This window comes from Staurois parvus, unplaced genomic scaffold, assembly GCF_062004578.1.
Source record: "Staurois parvus isolate SC_StPar_1 unplaced genomic scaffold, SC_StPar_1.0 ptg000195l, whole genome shotgun sequence".
In the NCBI taxonomy this organism is placed as follows: domain Eukaryota; kingdom Metazoa; phylum Chordata; class Amphibia; order Anura; family Ranidae; genus Staurois; species Staurois parvus.
This window is the reverse complement of record NW_028317991.1, coordinates 380,183-386,654: the sequence shown is the minus strand read 5'-3', so window position 1 is coordinate 386,654 and position 6,472 is coordinate 380,183. Positions and strand designations below refer to the sequence as shown.

At 40.1% G+C, this 6,472-nt stretch overlaps 1 pseudogene; it reads left to right on the top strand.

Annotated features, from left to right (window-relative positions):
* The first annotated feature begins 1,328 nt into the window (after positions 1-1,328).
* LOC149461643 (uncharacterized) lies at positions 1,329-3,558 on the top strand (annotated as a pseudogene).
* Positions 3,559-6,472: the final 2,914 nt, after the last annotated feature.

Sequence of the window (6,472 nt, the reverse complement as noted above, 5' to 3'; positions counted from 1 at the left end):
TGCAGTTAATTGTCCTAACAAAGTTAGAAGAACAATTGCTATGGCTGGTGTGATTGTGCCTGAACAAATAAACTCTATTAGCCAGTCTGTCTGCCCACTGATTCCTGAAGAAAATAAAGTGAACTCTCTACTCTCTTATTTTGTCATCCCCATTAAACTTGTCTTCCGATAGCTGTGAAATCTCCTGCTCAGCTATGCTGGACTCCGGGGCTGGGGGGAACTTTATGGATATAGAATTTGCCCACAACAATAATATTCAAGCAAGAAATACATTTATCCCTATTGATATGGAGACAGTTGATGGTTCACCCTTATCTTCAGGACCTGTAACCATAAAATGGTTCCCCTGGTACTGCAGTTTGAGGCTGACCATTGTGAGACCATCAGCTTTCAGTTGATTATGTCACCCAAGTTTCCTATCATCCTGGGCATTCCTTGGTTCTCCACTCACAATCCTTCCATCAACTGGGGAGCATGGACTATAGATTTTACATCCCCCCAACTGTGAAAAATATTGTAAGAAACTTTGTCGACCAAGTTCTTTACCGGCCAAGGAATTGCAAAGTGATATAGTAGCTATCCAGTCATATGACAACTTGCCCCCACAATACCATGAGTTCCGGGATGTCTGTGACAAGAAAAATGCTGATCAATTACCTCCTCATTACCCATATGATTATCCCATTGAGTTGCTCCCAGGGGCAGAAATACCTTTTGGCCGCCTTTTCAATCTGTCGGAACCTGAATTAAAAGTGCTCAGGGAGTGGATCGATGAGAATTTAGAGAAGCGCTTTATTAGACACTCAACATCTCCTGCAGGAGCAGCCCTGTTCTTCGTTGAAAAGAAAGACTCCACATTGCGTCCATGCATTGACTACAGAGACATGAATAAAATCACTATTAAAAACCACTATCCACTACCCTTGATCTCTGAAATGTTGGAAAGACTTTGTTCTGCCAAAATCTTTACAAAACTTGATTTACAAGGGGCATATAACCTTGTCTGCATTCGTCAAGGAGATGAATGGAAAACCGCCAGGTATGGGCATTTCGAGTCCTTGGTTATGCCGTTTGAACTTTGCAATGCCCCTGCAACTTTTCAGCATTTCATCAACGATATTTTTCGTGATCTGTTGGACCAATTTGTAATTGCTTGTCTGGATGATATTCTTATCTTTTCCGATAATTAGGAGGAGCACCGCAAACATGTTTGCACTGTCTTTGAAAGATTAATGAAGAATAGACTTTGCATTAAATTGGAGAAATGTGAATTTGAACAAACCCAGATCCAGTTCTTAGGCTATATCATTTCTCCAGAGGGAGTGAGCATGGATTCTGAGAAGATCAAAGAAGTGATAGATTGGTCAGCATCTGGAAATGTTAAGGAAATTCAACGTTTCGTCGGGTTTGCCAACTTCTATAGAAGATATATAAGAAACCTTTTGAAGGTAATTGCTCCAATTACACAGCTGACAAAGAAAGCTTAAAAAGAAAGGGGTACCCTTCGTGTGGACTCCTGAGGCACAGGCTGCATTTGGAAAGCTAAAAACTCTTTTCACTTCTGCACCAATTTTGGTACATCCCGATCCTGAATTACCCTTTATAGTGGAAGTGGATGCTTCTGATTCTGCCGTGGGAGCTATCCTGTCTCGGCGAAGTGATGAAAAGATGCAACTTCATCCTTGTGCCTACTTCTCTCATTTGATGTAGTCAGCCGAAAAGAATTACGACATTGGGAATAAAGAGTTACTGGCAATTAAGGAAGCCTTTTCTGAATGGAGGCATCTGCTAGAAGGTGCTAATCATCCTGTAACTGTTCTCACTTACCATAAAAATCTGGAATTCATTCACTCGGCCAAGAGATTGTCTTCTAGACAAGCACGTTGGTCTTTATTCTTTTCCAGATTCAATTTTATTAAATCATATTGACCTGGATCGAGGAATGATAAGGCCAATGCTTTATAAAGGATGCTCTCTGAGCCTCCCCAGGAGGGCAACTCTGAATGTTCAATCCTAACTCAAAAGAACTTCCTAGGGGCCACAAGTACGAAGACATTCTTGAGTCTTCTCAAAGAGGGGTATGAGAATGACCCACTTCTCAATGATCCTCCTAAGGACATTAACCTTGAATACAAGGACGGCTTTTGGACTCAAGCTCATCGTCTCTATGTACCTGAGTCTGCCCGGGTGGAAGCCCTCTAATTAGTTCATGACTCTAAACTTGCAGGACATTTTGGGATTTCAAAGACAGATGAACTTTTGTCACGTTCCTTCTGGTGGCCTAGTTATAGGAAAGATATCAAATGCTACATGGCCTCCTGTCTGACGTGCGCACGTCATAAGACACCCTGTGCTTCTCCTTTGGGGTGGCTCCAGCCACTTCCTGTTCCATCAAGACCTTGGGGGTCAATTTCTATGGACTTTGTAGTCGAATTACCTCCCTCAAAAGAAATGACCACCATCTTGGTAGTCATTGACCGTCTTACTAAGATGGCTCATTTTATACCTGTTAAGGGGGTACCTTCTACTGAACAAAGTGCGGAGTTGATGGTTCGAGATGTTTTTAAACTACATGGAATTCCTGATGATGTGGTATCTGCCAGAGGAGTACAGGTTACATCAAAATTTTGGAAGAGCTTTTGTTCAGCTTTAGGGATAACAGTTAATCTGTCCTCTGCTTTTCATCCGCAGTCTAATGGTCAGACCAAGAGGACCAATCAAACTTTGGAGCAGTACCTTCGGTGCTTTTTCAGTTATCTTCAGGATGACTGGGTGGACTATCTACCTACAGCAAAGTTTGCCTATAACAATGCTAAACATAGCTCCACCTCCCAAAGCCCTTTTTTCCTCAATATGGGGTATCATCCAGTTTTTATTCCTGATCTCCCTACTGCAACTCAAATTCCTGCTGTTGCCAACAGATTAACTACTTTGCAGGAAATTCAGGAGAAGTTGATCGAGACTTTGGGGGAGGCTCAGGAATGTTATAAAAAGACTGCCGACAGACATCGCAGATCACTTCCTACCTTTCATGTGGGCGACAAGGTTTATCTATCAACCAAAAATCTGAAGGTTCATGTTCCATCTGCAAAGTTGGGCCAAAAGTTTGTGGGACCTTTCCAGATTTCTGCTCAGATCAACCCAGCCACCTTTTGCTTAAAACTTCCTGACAATATGAAGATTCACCCTGTTTTTCACGTATTGCTATTCAAACCATTTCATGAAAATCCTTTCTCTGGAAGAATTCTTCAACCTCCTCCACCTGTTGAGGTACAGGATGAAGAAAAATATGTGGTGGAGAAGATTCTTGACTCTAGGATGTTTAGAGGAAAATTGCAATATCTTGTCCAATGGGAAGGATATGGGCATGAGGAGAATTCTTGGGAGCCTGGGGAAAATGTTCATGCTCCTAGATTAACCAGAGAATTCCACCAGAGGTTTCCCCACAAGCCTGGTCCTAAGACATCCAGGGGATGTCCTGTGAGGAGGGGAGTACTGTCAGAGCCTGGGTCCAAACCTGGGCCTTCTTCAGTGAGTGACAATGTTTCTTCTTGCTGAGCCACCTGGAATGCTGGACAGTTCCCTTGACAATTATTTGGATGATCTTACCTTGACCTTACACACAGAATCCTCCTGCGCTCTTATGAGATATAACAAAGAGAAAGAAATCATGAAATACTAAAAAGCTGCTAACATCTAATCCTACACCAATAGGCCCCGGAGACATAAAAAACAACAATAAACTGATGTAGCGCTCATATAAAAAATAATGATATGGTGACCACACAGTGAAACACACACGTCACAGGTCCTAATAAGGACCATATATGGTGAATGGTCTAAACCAGGGGGTGTCCCCCAATCCACATGGGGATGATAGACTCGTGACCCCCTAGTCCACAATGAGGGACATAAGCAGATATTCAGTGAGTCCCTACACAGGGATCAAATGCTTCAGTGTGAGTGAAAACCAGCACTGCAAATCAATCAGCAAAATAGTCCAGTGATCTGTGTCACATTCCTTCTGGTCATGCAAAAAGGGAGGAATGTGTGTAAACCAACACACCCTGGATGTGATCCTATTATGGCTGTAATGGCCTCTCACCTCCACCCTGCGACCCTACAGGGCCACAGAGCCTTATTAGTACCACCACTGGGCCTCTCAGCAAACAGCACTCCTCACGGACTGGTGACTTGAAAGGATTCCCCAGCAATCAATTTCAACCTTTCCAAAAATATCCTTGAGGACCATTGAGCAGGATGGATCATAGCTCAAATCCCCATGAAACAAGAGAAGAACACATTCTCCATAGTGTAATCCGCTTTAATAGTAAAGGAAAGTAAGTGAAATGCAAACTCACATATGCAGCTGGAAATAAGGCATTCCCCCATATGCTGGGTGTAGGCATAGGACAGAAAGGTGTTCCAAGATGGCGAAACAAGAGAAGAACACATTTTACAAGGGAAAAACCCTTTTTGGTCTAAAAACGTGATTTTTCTATTATTCAGTGGATCCAAAACATTATGCACTAATGTAGATCTCAACGTGGGAGCTTTCCTGTATACAAATTTAGGTGCTGGTGGTAACATCTTAAAAAATTAAAGGATCCGTAAGTAAGATCGGCCAGTGTTTTTTAAAAACATTTTCTAACTTTTTATAATTAACCGTAAAATCTAAAATAATTGCCAGTTGGTTGTCTCATTCTCTTTTTTTCGGCTTATCAGCAAGAAGACAACTTCTATCTGTCTCTCCTACTTCTGTGATTTTACTTCTAATGATGTCTCTTTGGTACCCTTTATTAACAAACCTTTCTTCCATAATTTTAGCCTGTTTCAAAAATTCTTCTTTTTCGGTACAATTTCTCCTTATATAATGAATTTCTCCTTAAATAATGAATACATCGTCAATGTATCTCTTCTAAAGAATTAATTGTTGTGGGGGTTGGCGATACACCGCTTCCTCCTCCCAGTGGGCCATAAAAAGATTGGCCACACTGGGGGCAAACCTCGCCCCCATTGCAACTCCCTTTATTTGTTAATAAAATGTATTCCTATACCAGAAGTAGTTATGAGATAAACAATAATCAAGGCACTCTATGATATATCTCCTCTGAGTCCACCTAAGGTGGCTAAATTCTCTCAGGCCCCAATTCACAGAATCGGTAGCACCTTCATTGTTCATTATAGTATATAAGGCCGACACGTCTGCACTTGCTAAAAGCATTTGGTTGTTCCCTTTTATATTATCCAATAACTGTATGAGATGTTTGGTATCTCTCAGGTAGGCCTTTGTATTAATAACCAAGGGCTGGAGAAATATATCTATATATTGGCCCATTCTCGCCAAAACCGTCTGGATCCCATTGACTATGGGTCTCCCCGGTGGGTTATTTGGATCCTTGTGAATTTTAGGCACCATATAAATAACTGGTATTCTACAGACCTCTGGATTTAAATATTGGGCCTCTTTTTTATTTAGTAATTTCTTATCCATTCCCCTCTTAAGGAGTTTGGTTGGTAAGGTCTTTTTTATATGTGCTAGTAGGATCCTTAGATAAAATAAGGTATGTGGTACTATCACTTAATTGTGACTCTATTTCTCTTTCATAATCTTCTTTGGCCAGTACCACTATTCCCCCTCCTTTGTCCGCCGGTCTAATGACTATATTTTTCCTTTTCTTTAGTCTGCTGATACCAATTGACAAAGCTCTATCATGTGTACCTTTTGCAAAATTTAATTTCCTCATATCCATATCAATAATTTTTTTAAAAACCTCAACTTGATTATTATTACTTAATTGGGGGTTAAACAATGATTTATTGTTTTCTGAAACACAGTGTTTCTAAACATTTTTTGCAGCACCAAAATAAAGACCACTCTAGTCTGTCCTTTTGGGGAGTGGAGAAGTACCGTAAACACTGGAGAGGGAGTCACAAAATTAGGACTTTAAGCCAGGCAGAGTCCAAATGGATTTTTATTATGGAAACACATACACCAAAAGGGTTAAACATTGATTTTGACTTAAATTGTTTTATCAGTGATTGTTAAAGGTATTTTTTGCTGTTTTTGTGCTGTATCTTATATCAATTCTTTTTTTGTGTATTATCCAGAGCCTGGCTTATTTATTTGGTATTATCAATACCATTTTCATTGTGGCATATTTATGTAAATGTGATGAGTGTTCTGCATATTTCAAAAGGTGGTCCCCCCCCCTTCTTTTTAGATATTTTAAATTCAACACATTTTTACCTTTTTATATTGGATTTATATTATATTCATTATTTTGGCCATTTATTCTTATACTTTGTTCCCGGCTATGGGATATTGGAATAGCATGGGTCTTGTATATTCATCATTTATTAACCATGCCGGTTTTTAATTGGGAGTTTTTTATCGTTTTTTATCATTTTTATTAATAAATAAAATATTGTTTTATTGTTTATTTAATTTTTTGGGCTGTTGGTAGGCATT